This window comes from Saccopteryx leptura, chromosome 1, assembly GCF_036850995.1.
Source record: "Saccopteryx leptura isolate mSacLep1 chromosome 1, mSacLep1_pri_phased_curated, whole genome shotgun sequence".
NCBI classification, from domain to species: domain Eukaryota; kingdom Metazoa; phylum Chordata; class Mammalia; order Chiroptera; family Emballonuridae; genus Saccopteryx; species Saccopteryx leptura.
This window is the reverse complement of record NC_089503.1, coordinates 247,383,968-247,405,789: the sequence shown is the minus strand read 5'-3', so window position 1 is coordinate 247,405,789 and position 21,822 is coordinate 247,383,968. Positions and strand designations below refer to the sequence as shown.

The 21,822-nt window shown below is 41.9% G+C and overlaps 1 pseudogene; it reads left to right on the top strand.

Moving 5' to 3' along the window:
• The first annotated feature begins 20,608 nt into the window (after positions 1–20,608).
• LOC136388257 (ubiquitin-ribosomal protein eL40 fusion protein-like) lies at positions 20,609–21,315 on the top strand (annotated as a pseudogene).
• The last annotated feature ends 507 nt before the right edge of the window (positions 21,316–21,822 follow it).

Genomic DNA, 21,822 nt, shown 5'->3' with positions numbered 1-21,822 from the left:
TTTGATCCCCGGTCAGGGCACATATAAGGATCAACCAATGAATGCATAAATAAGTGCAACAACAAATCAATGTTTTTCACTTTCTCTCTCCCTTCCTCTCTCTCTCTCAAATCAGTTAAAAAAATTTTTTTAAATGAAGCAGGTTACCAAAGAAACAGGTTGTTCATAAAGACATCACTGAGGAAGTGACATTTGAGCAGTGATCTAAAGGAGGTGAGGAGGGACCCATGTAGATATCTGCAGGAAAAGTGGTCCAGAGGGAACAGTATATACAAAGGCCCTGAGACATTAATTCTGGTGTGATGTGGTTTTGGGGACAGATGGAGAGATGATGGAGGAGGATCAGTATTTCTGAGTGCACATATTCAGTGCCCCAGTGATCCCATTTTTAACCATAATCCTTAGAGAAATACTTTGCCAAGTGCATAGACAGGTAAAAGCTGTTCACAGTAATAGTGTTCATAATATCAAAACCCAAGAATTAACCTAAAAATAATCAAAGGATAACAGATAAATGAAAGCATATTCAAATGATGAAATAGTGTGGGAATTAATTAGATTAACATAATAATAATATATAACATTAATTGAGCACCTGCTTTGTGCCAGGCACTGCATTAAGTACTTTCTGTGATAACATACCACATCCTTGGAAAATCACCCTAAAAAGTAGGAAGTATTAGCATCTATGTTTTTTGAATGTGGCAGCTTTAAAATATGCCTGTGAATTCACCTGACCTGTGGTGGTGCAGTGGATAGTGTTGACATAGAATGTTGAGGTTTCTGGTTTGAAACCTAAGGTCACCAGCTTGAGTGCGGGCTCACTGGCTTGAGCACAGGGCTGTTGACATGATCCCAAGATCGCCAACTTGAGCCCAAAAGTTGCCAGCTTGAATCCATGGTTGCTGGCTTGAGCACAAGTTTCCTGGCTTGACTTGAACTTGAGGTCCCTGGTTCAATCCCTGGTCAAGGCACATAAGAGAAGCAATCAGTACACAACTAAAGTGAAGCAATGAGTTGATGCTTCTCTCTACCTTCCTCCATCTCTTTCCCTTCCTCTCTCTCTCTCTCAAAAGAAAAGTCCATGAATTCTTTGACAATTTCTTCAAGCTGTGTAGCCTAATTGCCCTCTCCTTGATGGTGGGCTGGACTTAGTGACTTTGTTTTCATGTACAAATAAGGCAGAAGTGACAATGTGTGCCTCCTAAGACTGGCATAAAAGGCACTCTGACTTCCTCCTTGAGCACGCAATTGGAGGTAAGGAGGGGGGAAGCTGATAGCCATATTGGTAGGGTATTCAAGCCTCACTATGGCCAAGTCCACGTGGACAGTAACTGGGGCCTTCTGCCAACAGCCATGTGCATGGACCAACTTGGAAGTGGCTTCTCCAGACCCAGTTGAATTCCTGCCAATGTTTTTACTGCAGCCTCATGAGGGACCTCAAGCCAGTACCATTCAGATAAACCACTCTCAGATTTCTGACCCTGAGGAATTTCATGAGATAATAAATATTGTTGTTGTAAACTGTTAAATTTCAGAGTATTTTGTTATTCAGCAGTAGTAACTAGTATACTATATGAGGCAACTGAGACACAGAGAGATTAAGTAACACTCCCAAAGTCACAGAGCCTATACATGGCAGAACTTGAATTTGAACATAGGCAGTGAATATTAAATATTGAGTGAGCCTGACCAGGTGGTGGCACAGTGGATAGAGCATTGGCCTAGGATACTGAGGACCCAGGTTTGAAACCCCAAGGTCACTGGCTTGAGCACAGGCTCACCAGCTTGAGTGTGGGATCTAAGACATGACCCCATGGTCACTGGTTTGAGCCCAAAGGTCGCTGGCTTGAAGCACAAGGTCACTGGCTTGAACAAAGGGTCATTGGCTCAGCTGGAGCCACCTGGTCAAGGCACGTATGAGAATCAATGAACAACTAAGGTGCCGCAACTATGAGTTGATGCTTCTCATCTCTCTCCCTTCCTGTTTATCTGTCCCTGTTTATCCATCTCTCTCTCTCTCTCTCTCTCTCTCTCTCTCTCTCACACACACACACACATGCACACAAATTGAGTGAAAAAAACAAGTTGCAGAATTATATATACCATATGAGTACATTAATATTTTTACTCATAGAATAATCCTATTCACTGTTCATGGGTGTGTGTGTGAGAGTATGTATATATATAAATGTATGAAAATGTGTGGACGAACATGTGGATTAAATGAGACTTCACATTTAGTTCTAATGTTATGTTTGTTTCTTAAACAACAACAAAAAAACCTAAAGGAAACCTGACAAGTGTTAACCATTTGCTGTCAGTCCAGGGTGGAAGATACACAGGTGTGTGCTATATTTGTCTTTGTACTTTTCTTTTATACTTTTCTCAAAACTAAAAATAAATGAATATAACAAAGAAAGAAACCCAGGGAGGATTTAAATAGGTGAAGCGGCCCTGGCTGGGTAGCTCAGTTGGTTAGAGCATTGTCCCGCTATGCCAAAGTTATAGGTTCGATCCCGGTCAGGGCACATACAGGAAGCAACCAATGAATGCACAACTACATGGAACAATGAATCGATGTTTCTCTCTCCCCCCACCCCTTCTCTTTCTCCCTCTAAAATAAATTAGAAAAAAAATTTTAGTATTAAAATAAATAAATCAATATGTGGGACAGAAGTGAAAGAGTGGTCCAGGCAGAGGCACCAGCTTCACAAAGGCCTGGAGGCAGTGATGAGCTTGATCTTTCTGGGAAATGAGGAAGCCTAGCAAAGTCATTCTACACCCTGCTGGCACATTCAAAGCATGCACCCAGCCCCCAACTCCAGACCAGTGAAGATGTGGAGTGGAAGGTGGCAGGCAGGAGTCTATGGTTCCTCAGGAGATTCTAGTATGTACTGTATGCATCCAGGGCTGGGAACTGCGGGGCACATGGTTCAGTGCAGTCGCCACTTAAAAACATGTTTTCTGAGTGATAATTGAATTATATGGGGAGAATAATACAGAAGGGGTGTAGGGAACGGGAAACTCTCTACAAGTCTGCAGTTTGGACTTAGGAGTGGTTGGGCAGCCAAGGTCCAATCCCCTTAATTGTACTTAATGAATTACCATCACTAGCCTAGGAGAGTTCCAAAGGGTGACAAGCACTACAGAGAAAACAAAAAGATGATGGCATCGAAAGCCACTGGGCAGCTTTTGGAGCTGGGGTGATTGGGAGGACTTCTCGGAGAAGGTGACATTTGAACTGAGACCTGAAAGGTATGCCAGCCCTAGATACATGTGGGAAAGGTGTGCCAGGCAGAGGGAACAGCAAGAGTGAAGGCCCTGAGGAGGTGACAAACATGTAAACAGTTGGTTCCAGCACAGGGTGACCAGGGATGTGATAGGGGACCCCAGAGATGGCTCAAGTGGGGGATGGTCAGGGTTAGGTTTTAGGGAGGAGGCAGCTGGGATCCAGGTATTAACTTCCCGATTCAGTCCTGTCATTCCTCAGCAAAATGCCCCCCCATCCCTGCATTCCTCAGAGAAGCAGCCCCTGAATGGAGGCTTTATTTCCCCAAGGGGAGCAAGAATGAACATGATCACTCTACATCTATCTGATTTAAAATGTAGCCCAGTGCACATGGAATGTAGTTCAGGAAAAACAAGAAGTTTTTAAAATACAATTCCATTCTGTCTGCAGCAGCAGAGGGAGCTAGCAAGGAGAGATAGGGGATTTAGAGGATGGGGAAGGTGGACAACTCACAGGGCAACTACAGAATCGGGGTCTCTGGGACAGGAGCCTTCTGGGCTCCAAGCCCCAGCCCCACATCACCTCCAGTCCTGCTCCCGACAGCTTGGTTCCCACACAGCCATGACCAGAGTAGCCGATCTAAAAGCCAGATTCACTCCATCCCACCTACCGCAGACCTCAGCTGGTTCCCTACTGCCCCACAAGCAGAACCCAAACTCCACTCTCCCTGTCTCACTTGGAGCCCCAGCCAGAGAAAACCTGCCTTTGTGCCTGTCTCATCTCTAAGCCTTTGCCCATGCTGTGCCTTCCGCCCCTTCCCTATCCTTTCTAGAAATGGACACAAAGGAAGAAGTCACCCATGTTGTCTTTATATATACTATTGATTGATTTTAGAGAGAGTGAAACATCGATCGATTGTTCCACCCATCTACGATCTCATTGGTTGAGACCGGGGACTGAACCTGCAACCCTGATGCTTCAGGACAAGGCAGCCACCTGGCCAGGCCACACATGTTGTCTTAGTCATCTCTGGCTGTGTAAGAAATGACCCCAAAATGAGAGGCTTTATGCCACACACATTACTACTTACAGTTTCTGCCAGGAACACAGGCATAGCTTAGCTAGGTGCCCTGCTGGAGGGTCTTATAAGACCACATTCATGGGACAGGACAGCTGAGTGGTGCTCTCATCTAAAGGCTGGGCTTCCAGGTCTGCTCGACTGCGTGGTGGTGGCATTCAGTTCTTCAAGGGCTATTGGCCAGAGACTGCCCTCAGTTTCTTGCCAGGTGGCCTTCTTCATCAGGGCAAGCATGTGAAGTGAGCCTGAGAGAGTCTAGAGAGAGGAAAGAGAAGGAGGAAGGGGAGGGAGAGGAAGAAAAGAGAAAGAGAACCAGCAAAACAGAACTTACAATCTTTTTTCCTTTTTAAAAAATTTTATTTATTGCCTGATCTGTGGTGGTGCAGTAGATAAAGCATCAACCTGGAACTCTGAAGTTACTGGTTCAAAACCCCAGGCTCACCTGGTCAAGGCACATATGGGAGCTTCCTGCTCCTCTCCCCTTCTCTCTCTCTCTCTCTCTCTCTCTTTCTCTTCCCTCTTTAAAATTAATTAATTAATTAATAAAAAAAGAAATGTTAAAAAAGATTTTATTTATTGATTTTACAGAGAGAGGAGGGGCAGGGGCAACAAGTAGTTGCTTGCCTGACCTGTGGTGGCACAGTGGGTAAAGTGTGGATCTGGAATGCGCAGGTCACCAGTTCGAAACCCCAGGCTTGCCCTGTGAAGGCACATATAAGAAGTAACTACTACAAGTTGATGCTTCCCACCCCCCTTTCTCTCTTTTACCTCTCTCTAAAAATCAATAAATAAAACCTTTTTTTAATGTAGTTTATTGGTTGCTTGTCATATATGCCTTGACTGGGCAAGCCCAGGGTTTCAAACCAGTGACCTCAGTGTTCCAGATGGAGGCTTTATCCACTGTGCCAATACAGGCCAGGAAGAACTTACAATATTATGTAACCTAATTACTCTCAGAAGTAATATTTCATCACTTGCTAAATTTTATTGGTTAGAAAGAGTCATAGCCTGACCAGGAGGTGGTGCAGTGGATAGAGTGTTGGCCTGGGATGCTGAGGACCCAGGTTTGAAACCCAAGGTCACCAGCTTGAGTGCAGGGTCGCTGCTTGAGCATGAGATCATAGACATGACCCCATGGTCGCTGGCTTGAGCAAGGTGTCACTGGCTTGGCTGGAGCCTCTGGTCAAGGCATGTATGAGAAAGCAATCAATGAACAACTAAGGTGCTGCAACTATGTATGAGTTGATACTTTTTATCTCTCTCCCTTCCTGTCTGTCTCTCTTTCTCTCTCTCTCTCTAAAAAAAAAAAAGAGTCCTAGGCCCCACTCATGCCCAGTTGGCAGGGGTTACACATGGGTGTGGAATTGGGGCTTAATTAAAGATGTCACCGTATGCTTATGCCTCGAATAGTGCACAGATGTTGAAAGTGTTAGGGGAAGCCCTGGTCAGGTAGCTCAGTCAGTTAGAGTGTTGTCCCAAAACGCTAAGGCTAAGGGTTTGATTCCCAGTCAGGGTACATTCAGAAAGCAAGCAATGAAAGCACAACTACGTGGAAAAACAAGTGACTGCTTATCTCTCTCTTTCTCCTTTCTTCTCTGTCTCTCTAAAATCAAGCAATTAGAAAAAATGTGATAGGAAAGTTTTACATTATATTAATTTGTCCCTGTTGAAAAAAATGTGTGTATATACACATTTTTTTCATCCCTCATAATTCAGTGATGGTCCTGACTCAGAACCAGCACTTGGAGTGCTCCTACGGATCTCTGCGTGACTCCCTCCCTCCTCTCCGTCAGGACTTCGCTCACATGTCACCTCCACAGAAAGGCCCTCCCTGAGTGCTCTCTGTCTAAAATCACCCATCTCTTTCCCTGATCTTCCCCTACACTTTAATTTGTCCATAGCGCAGCTCACCACTTGACCTTATTATGTATCAATCTTATTAACCCTCCTTTGCCTTTACTGGAATGTTAGCTCCAAGAGTGGAAACTTTTGTCTATTTTGTTCACTGCTGTGTTTGCATTGCCTAGCACATAATAGATGCTCAATAAAGATGGATTGAACAAAGAAATTTACACACACTAACACACATACATACAGATCCTTTGATTAACTTTTCTGTCCACTCCCCCAGAAAAATCCTGAATGTCAGCCCCCTTTTCTTTTTTTAAATAAAAATAGCTCAGGTTGCCCTAACTGGGTAGCCCAGTTGATTAGAGCATTGTCCTGATATGCCAAGGTTGTGGGTTCAAACCCCAATCAGCACACATACAGGAATCAACCAATGAATGCATAAATAAGTGGAGTAACAAATCCATGTTTCTCTCTCTTTCAAACCAATAAATAAAAAAACATACAATTCTTTAAAAAATAATTCGAGTTTACCTTTGAACATTTAGAAATTCACAGAATTATAAAGATCATGCAAAATATGATTCTTCAGAGATAAATATATTTAACCTGTTGATGTAGAAACTAGTTATTATTTACATGAATCAAAATATATTAACTACATGATTTACAGCTTTAATATATATATATATATATATATATATATATATATATATATATAAAGGAATTTTGTTATTATTTCATTTTGTCCTTTAGCTTTTTTTTTGTTTATTCTCTTTAAATACAGAGGAAGTTGACAAATTATTTCATCAAAGACTGTGTTAAGTTTAGATCAACAAGAATTGAGCTTTCTCTAAACCTGTCTATTCTCTACGTACTTTAACTGATATTTGTAACTGATTTAGAACCCCTTCTATTACCAATCTTTTTTTTTTTCCTTAAGTGAGAAGAGGGGAGGCAGAGACAGATTTCCGAATACTCCCTGACCAGTATCCACCCAGCAAGCCCTTTATGGGGCGATGCCCTGCCCATCTGGGGCCATTGCTCCATTGCTCAGAAACTGAGCTATTTTAGCACCCGAGGTGAGGCCATGGAGCCATCCTCAGTACCTGGGGCCAACTTGCTCCAACTGAGCTATGGCTGCAGGAGAAAAAGAGAGAGAGAGAGAGAGAGAAGGGAGAGGGGGAGGGGTAGAGAAGCAGATGGTCACTTCTCCTGTATGCCCTGACCTGGAATCAAACCCAGGACATCCACACTCTGGGCCAATGCTCTACCACTGAGCCAATTGGCCAGGTCTCTATTACCATTCTTAAGTAGTTCATGAGGAAATCAGTTCTAAACACAAGGGTATATTAGTAAACACAGGAGGAGGCCTACATTTTCTCTAATACATAATACATTCAAAACTCTCCTAGTACTCTCCACTCACCATTTATAAAGTGTTAAACACAGGCAGGTCATCTTCAGAAGTTTTTAAAGTCTTTTGTGTGTGTGTGAGAGAGAGAGAGAGAGAGAGAGAAAGAGACAGAAAGACACAGAGACAGGAAAGGAAAGAGATGAGAAGCATCAACTCGTAGTTGCATCACTTTAGTTGTTCATTGATTGCTTCTCATACATGTCTTGATGGGGGGGGTGCAGGGAGCCCGCCAGCCAAGCCAGTGACCTCTGGCTCAAGTCAGCAACCATGGGATTATGTCTATGATCCCACACTCAAACTGGAAACCCTGTGCTCTAGCTGGGAGCCAGCACTCAAGCCGGCGATCTCGGTGTTTCGAACCTTAAACATCAGTGTCCCAGGTCGATGCTCTATTCACTGTGCCACCACTGATCGGGCATCATCAGAATTTTTTCAAACCATAATTTTAAGAGCATTCTTAAAGATGTTCTAGAGATAAAGAGTGGACATTGATGACAATTATAGAGGGTACAACCATAAGACATTAGAACAGAAAGAATCACTTGATATAATACGATCCAGTGCCCATCCTACTTTTCAACTTTTACTTTATTTACAAAAATTTAAAGCCAAAGGATGAATTCACTTGACCAAGCTTATCCATTTGTCAGTCCTGGAAATAGAACCTATGACTCGGTGTCTGACTCCTAGCATTTACAATCTCCATAGATCTCCAACACTGCTGAAAGAACCCTTGGCCAGCTGAGAAGTTAGCACACAAAACTTTCCTCACAGAGGTAAGGTTTCACTTGTCCAAGACCAATTCTCCATGGCTAATTTCCCAGGAAGCTGTCCATGTCTGAGCCTTTGATGCAATCAAGCTTTTAGGGAACAGAGACGGTGTGTTACACATCAGGACCAAGTAATATCCACTGAAACAGCAAGACTTAGACACAGTCCCCAATTGTGCCAGTGGATAGGCTGGTGCTACTTTAGTCATAGAGCTTCAGAGCCCCATTGCCAAGGACTGGGGTTCCCTCCTAGGGTCTAGCCTTGTTACTTCTCCATGTACTGTCCAGAGAGCAGTGGACAAAGAGTATCCTGTAAATCTGCTCAACCAGGAAGGCCCATTGTCTGCCTTGGTAGCTTGACACCCCCTTATGGAAACTTTCCCATTCCACACTCCAGACATTCACTACATGGCCCCCCATCTACTGAAAAAGAACTATCCCTATTATAAGAAGTATGAAGTCACTAGATCTCCTCTCATTCCAACGGAATAGTCACAGTGACATAAGAGAGCAATTTGTTTTGACGTTGTGCGTGGTACCCTCTGTTTGTCCTCCCCGGCCCATTCTCTATGTTTACCCATTATTGTGTACCCCAAAGCTTAAGGATACAAAAAAGCTCACTCTTTCTCAAGCTCAAGTTAGATTTGACTGATGGGGAGTTGAGCAAAGATATCAAAGAGAACAAAGGAAGTGAGGAGAGAGGATTTAGCCTCTACCTGGCTCCTGTGAATTCACCTCCTGCTGGCTGGTGGAGACTCCCCCAAAGGTCACTGCTCTTCTTCATCTGACCCTCACTGAAGGACTCTCTCCTTCCACACATCAATAATTTCTCCCTCTTTATTACCTATTAAGGGCAACATGTTCTCTACTATTCCATATTCCAGCACTAACCTTTGTGCTTCCCTCCCCTGCCCCCACCTTAATAACTTTTTCCTTTGTCAGTGAAACATTTTCAACATTTTTTAATTTAAATGAATTTATTTTGTAATACCATCACTAGAAAGAGATATAGCCTGACCAGCTAGTGGCACAGTGGATAGAGCGTCAACCTGAGACTCTTGAGGACCCAGGTTCAAAGCCCCGAAGTCTCCAGCTTGAGCTTGGGCTCACCAACTTGAACGCAGGTTTGCTGTCTTGAGCATGGAATCATATATATGACCCCACGGTTGCTGGCTTGAGCAAGGGGTCACTGGCTCAGCTGGAGCCCCCGGGTCAAGACATAGCGACTGCAATCAATGGACAACTAAAGTGCCCCAACTACAAGTTGATGCTTCTCGTCTCTTTCCCTTCCTGTCTGTCTGTTCCTTTTTTTGTTTGTTTGTTCCTTTTTTTGTCCCTCTTTTGCTCTCGCTCTTGCACTCTCTGTCCTTTGCTAAAAAAAAAAAAAAAAAAAAAAAAGAAAGAAAGAAATGTAAAAAACAGCCATATCCAAACAGTTTCACCATCAGCAGGGAAAGGAGCAGGCCCAAGGGTCCTGAGAGATAAAGCCTCGGGCCTCAAACCGAAAGTCTTGGACTTTCAGTTAATTGAGGCTGATTGATCGCAGTTCAAGTCCGAGTGAAAGTGGTTGGGACAAGTCCCCAAAGCTTTCAGAGCTTAGGACCTGTGTCTTTGGAGGCCTCATTAGGCAATGAAGGAAAGAAAAAAATAAACACTCAGAACTCATTAATCCACACCCAACTGGCCGCACCTCTCCCTCTGACCAAGGGCACACGCCAACCCCTGCCCACACCTGTCTCACTCACACTTTGCTCGCTGGTAGGACTGGAGCCCCCTGTGTTTGGAGGTGGCCTGAGAATCGAGGGTGGCTGACTCCCACCTGCAGCTCTGGCCTGGACCAGCTACGCCCACCCACCACACCATATCTTAATTTAAGTGTGCCATCTACTCCTTCCCTCCTGATTCAAATGTCAATGTTTTATACCATTATCTTTTTTCTTTTCTTATTTATTTATTTTTTTTCTGAAGCTGGAAACGGGGAGAGACAGTCAGACAGACTCCCGCATGCGCCCGACCAGGATCCACCCGGCACGCCCACCAGGGGCGATGCTCTGCCCACCAGGGGGCGATGCTCTGCCCCGCCAGGACCAGAGCCACTCTAGCGCCTGGGGCAGAGGCCAAGGAGCCATCCCCAGCGCCCGGGCCATCTTTGCTCCAATGGAGCCTTGGCTGCAGGAGGGGAAGAGAGAGACAGAGAGGAAGAAGCGGGGGGAGGGGGGGGTGGAGAAGCAAATGGGCGCTTCTCCTATGTGCCCTGGCCGGGAATCGAACCCGGGTCCCCCGCACGCCAGGCCGACGCTCCACCGCTGAGCCAACCGGCCAGGGCCTTCTTTTCTTATTTTTTTTAGTTTTTATTTATTCTTTTTTTTTTTTAAGAGAGAGAAGGGGGGAGGAGCAGAAAGTATCAACTCTCATATGTGCCTTGACCAGAGAAGCCTGGAGTTTTGAACCGGAGTCCTCAGCATTCCAGGTCAATGGTTTATCCACTGTGCCACCACAGGTCAGGCTATGTCATTATCTTTATTAGGGAATACTGAAGTCTCATAGTCTTCAGGTAGAACATTAAAATGTTTTGTGCTTGGCTCCTTGTTTGGAAAGTGGTCAGCCTCCTTTTCTTTTATCTATCTATCTATCTATTTAAAAAAATAAATAGAAATTTAATTTAATGGGGTGGCATTGGTGCATAGGAACACATAGGTTTCAGGTGTCCATCTCCATAGCATGTGAACTATTCATTGCATTGTGTGCCCATCACTCAAAGTCAAAGCACTTTCCCACCACCTTTTATTTGGCCCCTTTACTCCTCTCCCTCTCCACCCCCTTCTACTGGTAACCACTTCATTTTTTCTATGTCCATAAATCTTAGTTTTATACCCCACCTATGTGTGAAGTCATATAGTTCTTAGCTTTATCTGATTTACTTATTTAGCTTAGCATAATATTCTCAAGGTCCATCCATGTTGTCAACAAATGACAACAGCCCTCTTTTCTTAAATGCTCCTCTTACCCCAGACCCTGGGAAGTCAGTGGTCATGACCCTGTGTGTCAATTTCATCCTCGTTGCTAGGCAACCCAATGCTCTTGACTCCCTCAGCCCTCAATTCATATTCCTTTCTTGGAAAAAACAGATAAACTGTTCTCACCTCTCTTTCCCCTCCCCCCATCATGAACCAAACTAGCCTCTGCATGAGGGTCCCAAAGCAAACTGGTCCCTCCCCACCTACTCATCCAGCTCCTGGGAATAGCCATGTCTACAGCGGTCTCCCCGAGTCCATCTTTCCCATGTTCTAAGTACCTTTTGTGTGCTAGTTTGCTTAACTGTCATGCAGTGAAGCAGCACTTTCATTGTTCCCATACAGATGAGGCTAAAGTGCCCACACCATAAAGCAAGTGATGCCCTGATGGTCCTCACACCAGAAGCTGCGCATCCATCCCCCACACTGCCAGCTGCTGTGTGACTTTGAGGAGGCTCCCTTTCTTCACTGTTCTTCCACCCCAATGCCTAGCCAGACCTGGAGAGGTGAGGTTATAGAGTACATTTCAATTCTGCCTCCCAGCTCTAAGTTGAGTAGCTAGTGAAGCAGATGGAGGGCCCAGAAATAGAGGCATCCCTCCAGTAGAAAAGGGGAATGTGGAGCCCTGAGGGCAGCGCCAGGGGAGGGCACCCAGCACATCTCGGATCCTGGCTACCAAAGCTAGAAACAGAAAGTCAGGGGAAAGAGGAGAGGTAAAGAGAAGGGGGAGAAGGGAGAGGAGGGAGAGAAGGGAGTAGGTGGGGTGGAAAGCCAATGGAGGGAGGGGTCCGGTAGGGGGAACTGATAGACGGGGGAGCATCCCCCCACCCCGTGACCATTCATAGAAGGGTATATGAGTCCACACAGCTTCATGGGGGAAGGGAGAAAAAAGAGGAAAGGAGGAGAGTGAAGGAGGTATAGTAGGGAGGAGAGTTGAATGGGGGGAGAGGGCCAGGGCCAGGAAGTTGAAGCAGTAAATGAAGCAGGTGGCTTACAAGAGAAACAGAGACAAAAGGAGAGACCTAGACAGAGAGAAGGAGAGAAGTGCAGACACAGACACACACAGGATCAGAGACATGCACAGATAAGGAGAGTTGGCGAGACAGCACTGAGAGCTGGGAAAGACCTTGAAGTGACATTCAGTACACATACAGTTCAGATCATAATTGTTTATGTTGCTGCTTTATGTTCTTTTAGCAGTTATCTTTGGGCAAACAGGCAGGTCCTGGTCATTGTGGAGCCCAGGAGGTCCCCCATAAGTCACCTCCTATCCCTTGTAGTCAGGCTGGGGTGGAAGGAGTGGAGCCAGTGGAGGAATTGTCCAGAGGACAACAGGAAGCAGAGGCTCAGGTCTGGGTTGGAGAATTAAGGTTGTACAAAAGAAGGGCTTGATGCTGGGGCATTAAAAGATTAATAGACAACTAATCACTAGGAAGGAATGACTTTGGGGAAAAGACATTTCAAGCATTGGGTACAGCCTATTCAAAGGTCCTGGGGCAGGCTGTGCCTGGTATGTGGGAGGAACAGCAAGGAGGCACATGTGGCTGGAGCAGAGTGAATGGAGAGAGACAGGGAGGGCAGGAAGGGGAGCAGGGCTGTTGTATGGTGCCTGTGGGAAGATTTGGGCTTTTACCCTGAGGGAACTGGGAGCCCTGTTGGGCTGTGGGCAGAAAAGGCATGGATAGGACTTATATTTTAAATTGATCATTCTGAATTCATTCACATAAGAAGAAAAACAAAAATCTCAGGCAAAAGTAACAAAACATTAACTGTGTCCATTAACTGAAGTTGGTCCTTATGTGGTATTATTCACAGGACTTTGTTACTTTAAAATGTCTCCAAATATATATCAACTAATAACTGAACAACGACACGCTGAATCCAACTGATGGGTCTCCAACTCCAGCCCCAGCTGAACCACTGACTTTGGGACATCCAAACCTCCCTCTGGCAGGCACATTTAATCCTTTCCTGGGGCTAAGGGTCCCAGTGCTGCCCCCTCACCTTGAGCCTCTCTGGCAGAGAGCCTGGCTTCTTCCCTGAACTCATTTATAAATGCCTCAGCTCTGAAGGCCTAATTGTGCATGAAATCCAATAGAATTATCAGGCCCCGACGAGCAATTTCTGAGATTATTTAGTTCAGTGAAGTAAATAATGACATTAGCATTCTCTTGCAAGCTCCTGGAGAACACCCCTCCCCCCTCATTTTAGTCCTGTGATCTAGTTACCTGCAGTATTTTTCCTGAGTGGTGGGAACAAGGCGAAAGTTGAGGGGCTCAAAATCCTCAGATGTTAGCACCAGAGGGAATCTTTATGCTTTCTTAAAGATAGGGAAACTGAGGCCCAAAGACCTGTCTGAAGTCACACAGAGAGTTAGGGCCTCTAGAATCTATTTCTATGTCTTCTGCCATCTGTGCAGGCAACCAATGACCGCCCCACCGCCCCATCTCCATCTCTGGGTGTGCCAAGGCAGAACTCAAATACTAAACCAGTGTGACATGCAGAGTGGTGGTGATGGGGGGTTCTGGTGTGCATGAATCCTAAGATCTTGCCTTGTTAGGAGATATGAAGAGACATTGATTAACTTTCTGCCATTATAGGCTAAGTATATATGTTAGAAAGCACAAGAATGACTACTCAGAGAACAGAAATAGAGTAAATAATTTTCAAATCACTAAAGGGAATAAGAAAGGAAAAAAAAGAAAATCTGGCAAATACAGCAGAAGGTTGAAGAAGAGGTAAAAAAGGAGCAATGGAAAAAATCACATTGAACAGAAAACACATAAAAGGTGATAGAAATATACCCAAATACTATATGTCTGTAAATATAATATATATAAAAATGGATTAAATTCATCACTTGAAATACACAGAGTTCAGATTGGATGCATAGAAACAAGAACAAACAAACAAAACCCACTTCTACTATATGTTCTTTTGAAGACACATACTTAAAACAGAATGTGCATCATCAACAAATAAATAGCAAGGAAAAGAAAAAAGGACTGCTGAGAACCTGCAGACTAAAAGAGACTTAAAGGATGCAGCAACTATTTATATGTGTGAATCTGATTTGGATCCTGCTTTAAACTGTAGAAAGGATGCAAGTGTTTTTCAACATCCACAAAAAAATGTGATTTATCACACCAACAAAATGAAGGATTAAAATTATATGATTATCTCAAAAATGCAGGAAAAGCATTTGACAAAATTCAACATGCATTTATGATAAAAAACTCTCAACAAAAAAAAAATTTACTGCAACATAATAAGGGCCATATATGACAAGCCCACAGCTAACATCATACTCAATGGAGAAAAGCTGAAAGTTATTCCTCTAAGATGAGGGACATGTCCAGGATGTTCACTATCATTCAATATAGTATTGAAGTCCTAGCCACAGCAATCAGACAAGAAAAAAAAAATGGCATCCAAATTGGAAAGAAGTAAAACTGTTACTATTTGCAGATAACATAATATATATATTTTATGATATACTATATATTTTATGATATACTATTTGCAGATAACATAAGATATATATATATATATATATATATATCTCCAAAGAATCTACCAAAAATAAACAGACTTAAATAAAAGATTTCAGTAAAGTATCAGAATACAAAATACAGGGGGTCCTTGGGTTATGATATAGTTCTATTCCTACGACAGTGACATAACTTGAATTTTGGTGTAAGTTGAAATACACCCTAGCCTAAGTCACTTATGTATCCTAACACAGTTGTAAAATCATAATCTAGACCGGTGTTTCCCCCTGTGGGGCCCACGCCCCACAGGGGGGCAATTCGATAATTAAGGGGGGCAATTTGAAAATGGACTCGACATGACTTTAACTCTTTTGCCCCGGGGCATTTAAATGCAATGCTAGATATCGGTGCCAAATTTAACAAAAATTGCAATTCTTAAATAATCGCGGTAAATAATTATTAAGTATAATTTCGTTTGATGAGACCAAAATATCAACTGGGTGATTGGCGTCGTCAAGTAAACTTCGTCCTGGGTTCACCGCGGAGTGTGCCGTCTGCCATGGGAAACCCCGGACGTTTTAAAAACTCGCTAAACAACGCAGTTATTCTCACCTAATTGGCCCATCACAACTTCTGTAGTGTTTCACATCATTCAGTTGGTGTTAATTTGAAATAAGTGTCAGTCAAAACTGTTGTAAAAGCTCGTTGATTTAATAAATATACATATATATATTGTATAGATATAATTGGTATTTGATTTTATTTTTATCAATATTAAACTCTTTATTAAGTACTTCTTGCATCGGGGCTAGAAAGCACTAATATTTTATAAATATTATTGGGGCTATAATAGTGCATACATGACAATTTTAATTTTAGAAGCATAACTTTCCAGAAAATTTTGTCAAGTGGAAAAAATATAGATACCTTTTGATTTGCAGTGGTAGTGTAGTAAATGTGTTATATACATTTAAATAAATATGAATTTTTAGTATATGTTTACTCTATGTCACATTGAATATATTTTAACACATATTTTAATATTAGTTTTTAATTGATCTTATTTTTATTATAGCCCATAGTAAAATGAGTGGTGCAAGCAAGAAAAAAACTCGTCAATATTCAGAGGAATATTTAAAATTTGGGTTCATACCCGCTGTTCACGATGAGCGGATTCCTTTTTGTCTTTTATGCCAGCAATGCTTGACCAACAAATCAATGAAACGAGGTCATCTTGAGGCACATTTGAAGGCGAAACATAGTGCTCATATTAATTCAGATTTGAGTTAATTTAAAACTTTAAAGAAAAATTTTGAAAAAAGAACATTAAAGTCTCTATTTACTGCTCATACTTCAACTAATAATCGTGTTCTTGAGGCTAGTTATCAAATTTCTTTATTCATCGCTAAAACTGGAGAAAATCACACTATAGGAGAGAATTTAATAAAACCGTCAATATCAGCATTTCTTAAAACAGTTCTTGAAAAAGATGACAAAGATGTAAAAGCTATGCCACTCAGTAACAATTCTGTTAGCAGAAGAATAGACGAAATGAGTGAGGATATTGAAAAACAACTTATTGAAAAGCTGAAAACAAGAAAATTCTCCTTGCAAATGGATGAATCAACTTTGAGAGACAGTGAGGCAGTATTGATAACTTACGTAAGATATATTGATAAAGGACATTTTGCTGAAGAAATGTTGTTCTGTAAAAGATTAGAAAGCACCACTACCTCCAAAGATATATATAATAAGCTAAAAAACTACTTAGATGTCAATGATATACCAATGAAAAATATAACATCTTGTGCTGCAGATGGTGCTCCCAATATGATGGGCAAGAAAAATGGCTGCTTAAAATTGATGAAAAATGCGAATCCAGAAATGATTCTTGTGCATTGTGTTATTCATAGGGAAAACTTGGTAGCTAAAAACATCTCGCCTGTTCTGAATGAAGTATTACATACAGTAATAAAGTGTGTTAATGCTATTAAAGCTAGTGCCAAATGTGAGCGTCTTTTCAAGCTATTTTGTGAAGAACAAAATGAAGACCATGTGAGACTTTTACTTCATACTGAAGTAAGATGACTATCTAAAGAAAACTGTTTGAAAATATTTATGGAACTGTTTGATATTCTTAGTGATTTTTTAAGCGACAAACCTGAAATGAAGTATCTGTTAACAATAGATGGTAAAGCATTTGTGAGTTATTTAGCCGATATCTTTGAAAAACTAAATATATTAAATAACCAACTTCAAGGAACAAATAAAACTCTTGTCGATGCAAAAGCAAAGATATTTGGTTTCATTACCAATATTGAGTTATGTCAGAAACATATTAACAACAAAAACTTTAAACAGTTTCATTGGCTCCAAAAATGTGAAGTAACTGATACCGCTTTACTTGTTATTGTCAATCACTTGAATATTCTATCAGCTGATTTAAAAGAAAGATTTTCTGATTTAAAACAAATTGATTTCCCAACATGGATGATGCAGCCAATGTTAGTGGATTTGTCTGATATATCAAATATGCAGTATCAAGAAGAACTCGCAGAATTGCAAAATGATGAGTCAGTTAAAGCTTTATTTAATATCAAAGGAGCGATGGCATGGCTTTGTGAGGAAACAGAAATCAAATACCCAAATTCAACCAAATATGCAAGAAAACTATTGCTACCATTTCCATCTTCATTTTTAGCTGAATGTGGATTTAGTGCTGTAAATGATTTAGTGGTAAAAAAAAGAAATCAGCTGGATATAACACAACGTGGAGACTTGAGACTAAAGCTAACCAAACTGGAACCTAATATAAAATCTCTGTGCAGCAAGCATCAAGCGCAAGGATCACACTAAATTAAAATAATAAATTAATATAGAAAAATCTGAATTAAAATTATTTGGAATTTAAATTTCTGTTTTTCATTATATGTTTTGAAATTTTACTTACTGTGTTTTGTTAACAATTTCATAGTGATTTCTATGAAATCTATGAATTTCATAGGTTCCTAGAACCTACCATTTATGTTTATTAAGTGAACAAATCAATTTTTTAATGTTAAAAATTATGTATGTTACATAGGGGGGGACATAAAAATTTTAGAAAGGTTAAGGTGGGGCATGGCACAAAAAAGGTTGGGAAACACTGATCTAGACCATATAAACCCAACTAAGTCAAAGAAAAAGGAAAAAGACATAAATATACTGTACTGTATACTGTACTGTGCATTCTTCCACCATGTGCAACCAAACTACAGTGCTCACAAAAATTAGGGGATCAGGGACCATGCAGATACTCCAGTACTTTCAGCCTTTTGTATAGTGCATTTTCATCAATGAAATAAGTTGGTTTTGCATTTCATTTGCATAATTGAGCAGCTTTCTTTGACTTAATTTGCTTTTCTGATGTCTTTGTTTATTTTATTTTTTTATATTTTTTTTATTCATTTTTTTAGAGAGACAGAAGAGAGAGAGAGAGTGAGAGAGAGAGAGAAAGGGGGGGAGGAACAGGAAGCATCAACTCCCATATGTGACTTGACCAAGCAAGCCCAGGGTTTTGAACCAGCAACCTCAGTGTTCCAGGTCAAGGCTTTATCCACTGTGCCACCACAGGTCAGGCTGATGTTCTTGTTTAATAAAAAAAAAAAAATCAAATGCTTCTATTTTTTTATTGCTTCATATTCATTTTGAAATATTCCCTAATTTTTGTGAGCAATATAGTTCGCCCAAGTAGTCCATAAGTACAACACTAATGGCATAAGCTGAAACACTCACGTTTCAATTTTTTAAAATTATTGTGGGAGTGAGCATTGTAAACTTGAAACATCATATGTCAAGATTGTCTAACTCAAGGACCCCCTGTATACAGAAAATCTGTCATGTTTCTATACACTAAAAATGAACAATCAGAAGAAGTTAAGGAAACAATCCATTTACAATTTCATCAAAAAGAATGAAATACCTAGGAATAAATTTAACCAAAGAGGTAAAAGATCTGTACTCAGAAAACTAAAAGACATCAAGGAAAGAAATTGAAGAGGACATAAATAAACAGAAGTATATATTGTGCTCATGGATTGAAAAAAGTAATATCATTAAAATGACCATTACTATCCAAAGCAATTTACAGATTCAGTACCATTGATACCAAAATACCAATGACATTTTCCTCAGAACTAGATCAAATAATCCTAAAATTTATGTGGAACCACAAAAGACCATAAGTAACCAAAGCAATCCTGAGAAAGAAAAACAAAGTTGGAGATATTATGCTCCCTAATTTTGGAGATATTACACTCCCTGATTTTAAACTATACTACAAGTCTATAGTAATCAAAACAGCATGGTACTGGCATTAAAACAGGCACACAGATTCAGGAATAAACCCATGCCTACAGGGTCAATTAATCTATGACAGAGAAAGCTAGACTGTACATTGGAGTAAAGAGAGTATATTCAATAAGTGGTGTGGGAAAACTAAACAGATACATGCCAAAAAATGAAACTGGACCACTTCCTTACACCTATATTAAAAATAAACTTAAAATGAATGAAAGACTTAAATTTTACACCTGAAACCATAAAACTCCTAGAAGAACATAGGTAGTAAACTCTCTGACATCAGTCTTGAGTAATGTCTTTTTTGTTTGTTTGTTTGTTTAAATTTTTTTTTTTTTTTTTTTTTTTACAGAGACAGAGAGAGAGAGTCAAAGAGAGGGATAGACAGGGACAGACAGACAGGAACGGAGAGATGAGAAGCATCAATCATTAGTTTTTCATTGTGCGTTGCAACACCTTAATTATTCATTGATTGCCTTCTCATATGTGCCTTGACTACGGGCCTTCAGCAGACCGAGTAACCCCTTGCTCGAGCCAGTGACCTTGGGCTCAAGCTGGTGAGCTTTTGCTCAAACCAGATGAACCCTCACTCAAGCTGGCGACCTCGGGGTCTCGAACCTGGGTCTTCCGCATCCCAGTCCGATGCTCTATCCACTGCGCCACCGCCTGGTCAGGCTGTAATGTATTTTTTGGACTGGTCCTCTCAAGCAAGGGACACAAAAATAAAAGTAAACAAATGGACTTCATCAAACTAAAAATATTTTGCACAGCAAAGGCAATCATCAACAAACAAAAAGACAACCTACTGAATGGGAGAAGATATTCACCGATGATGCATCCAATAAGAGGTTGACATCCAAAATATATAATAAACTCATACAGCTCAATAACGAAAAAATAAACCATCTGCGCTGGCTGGATGCTCTGTTGGTTAGACTGTTATCCCACTATGCAGAGGTTGCCAGTTCAATCCCCAGTCAGGGCACATACAGGAACAGATTGATGTTTCTCTCTCTCTCCTCTCTCTCTCTCTCTCCTCTCTCTCTCTCCTCTCTCTCTCTCTCCTCTTTCTCTCTCTCCCTTTCTCTGTCTCTTTCTCCTTTCCTTTCACTCTAAAATCAATAAATAAAAATTTAAAAATAGGCCCTGGCCAGTGGCTCAGTGGATAGAGCATTGGCATAGCATATGGACATCCCGGGTTCAATTTCCAGTCAGGGCACACAGAAGAAGCGACCATATGCTTCTCCCTGCTCCCTCTTCCCCTTCTCCCCCTCATCCGTCCTCCCTGCTCTCCCACTTCCCTTCCTGCAGCCAGTGGCTTGATTGGTTCGAGCATTGGTCCTGGGTGCTGAGGATAGTTCTGTTGGATGTAGCAGCCTCAGATGTTAAAACTGGCTTGGTACTTGAGCATTGCCCCCAGATGGGTGGGTGTTTCTGGGTGGATTCCAGTTGGTGTGCATGCAGAAGTCTGCCTCACTATCTCTCCTTCTTTCACCTAAAAAAAAATTTTTTTTTAATTATCTGATCAAAAAATGGGCAGAGGACATGAAGAGACATTTCTTCAAAGAGGACAAACAGATGGTCAACACACATACGAAAAGATGCTCAACATCACTAATCACCAGAAAATGCATATCAAAACCACAGTGAGACATCACCTCGCACCAGTCAGAATAGCTATCATCAATAAATAAACAAACACTCTTTCTGTCCAATGAGGCAGCAGAGCAGCTTCCCCAGCAGATGTAGAGAAGCAGATCTTTGTGAAGACTCTGATGGGCAAGACCATCACCCTTGAGATCGAGCCCAGTGACATCACTGAAAATGTCAAAGCTAAAATCCAAGACAGGGAGGGCATCCCGCCTGACCAGCAGCATCTGTTTTTGCAGACAGCTGGAGGAAGGCCGCCCTCTCAGAATACAGTATTATGACAGAGTCACCTCCTACTTGGTGCTTTGCCTGCTGGGTGGCATCATGGAGCCCTCCCTCCGCCAGCTCACTCAGAAGTACAGTTGCGACAAGATGATCTGCCGCAAGTGTTATGCCTGTCTGTACCCCTGTGCAGTCAACTGCCACAAGAAGTGTGGCCACCCCAACAACCTGTGCCCCAAGAAGAGGGTCAAATAAGGCCCCTCCAACACCTCCTCAGCCACAGGGTAGCCTCATACCTAAACCCTGGCCCTGGGGCCTCAGTAAAGTTTTCCTGTCATTGACTAGAAAAAAAGTAAATAAAATAAATCAATAAACAACAAGTGTTGGTGAGGATGTGGAGAAAAGGGACCCTCATGCACTGTTGGTGAGACCACAGATTGGTGCAGCCACTGTGGAAATTCCACAAAAAACCACAATAACAACAAAAAACCCTAAGCCTGACCAAGTAGTGGCACAGTGGATAGAGCATTGGGCTGGGATGCAGAGGATCCAGGTTTGAAACCCAGAGGTCACCGCCTTGAGCACTCATCCAGCTTGAGCACGGGCTCACCAACTTGAGTGCGGGGTCACTGGCTTGCTGCCTTGAGCCCAAAGATCACTGGTTTGAAGCCCAAGGTCACTGGCTTGAGTCCAAGGTCACTGGCTTGAGCAAAGGGTCACTTGTTCTGCTGTAGCCCCCCAGTCAAGGCACATATGAGAAAG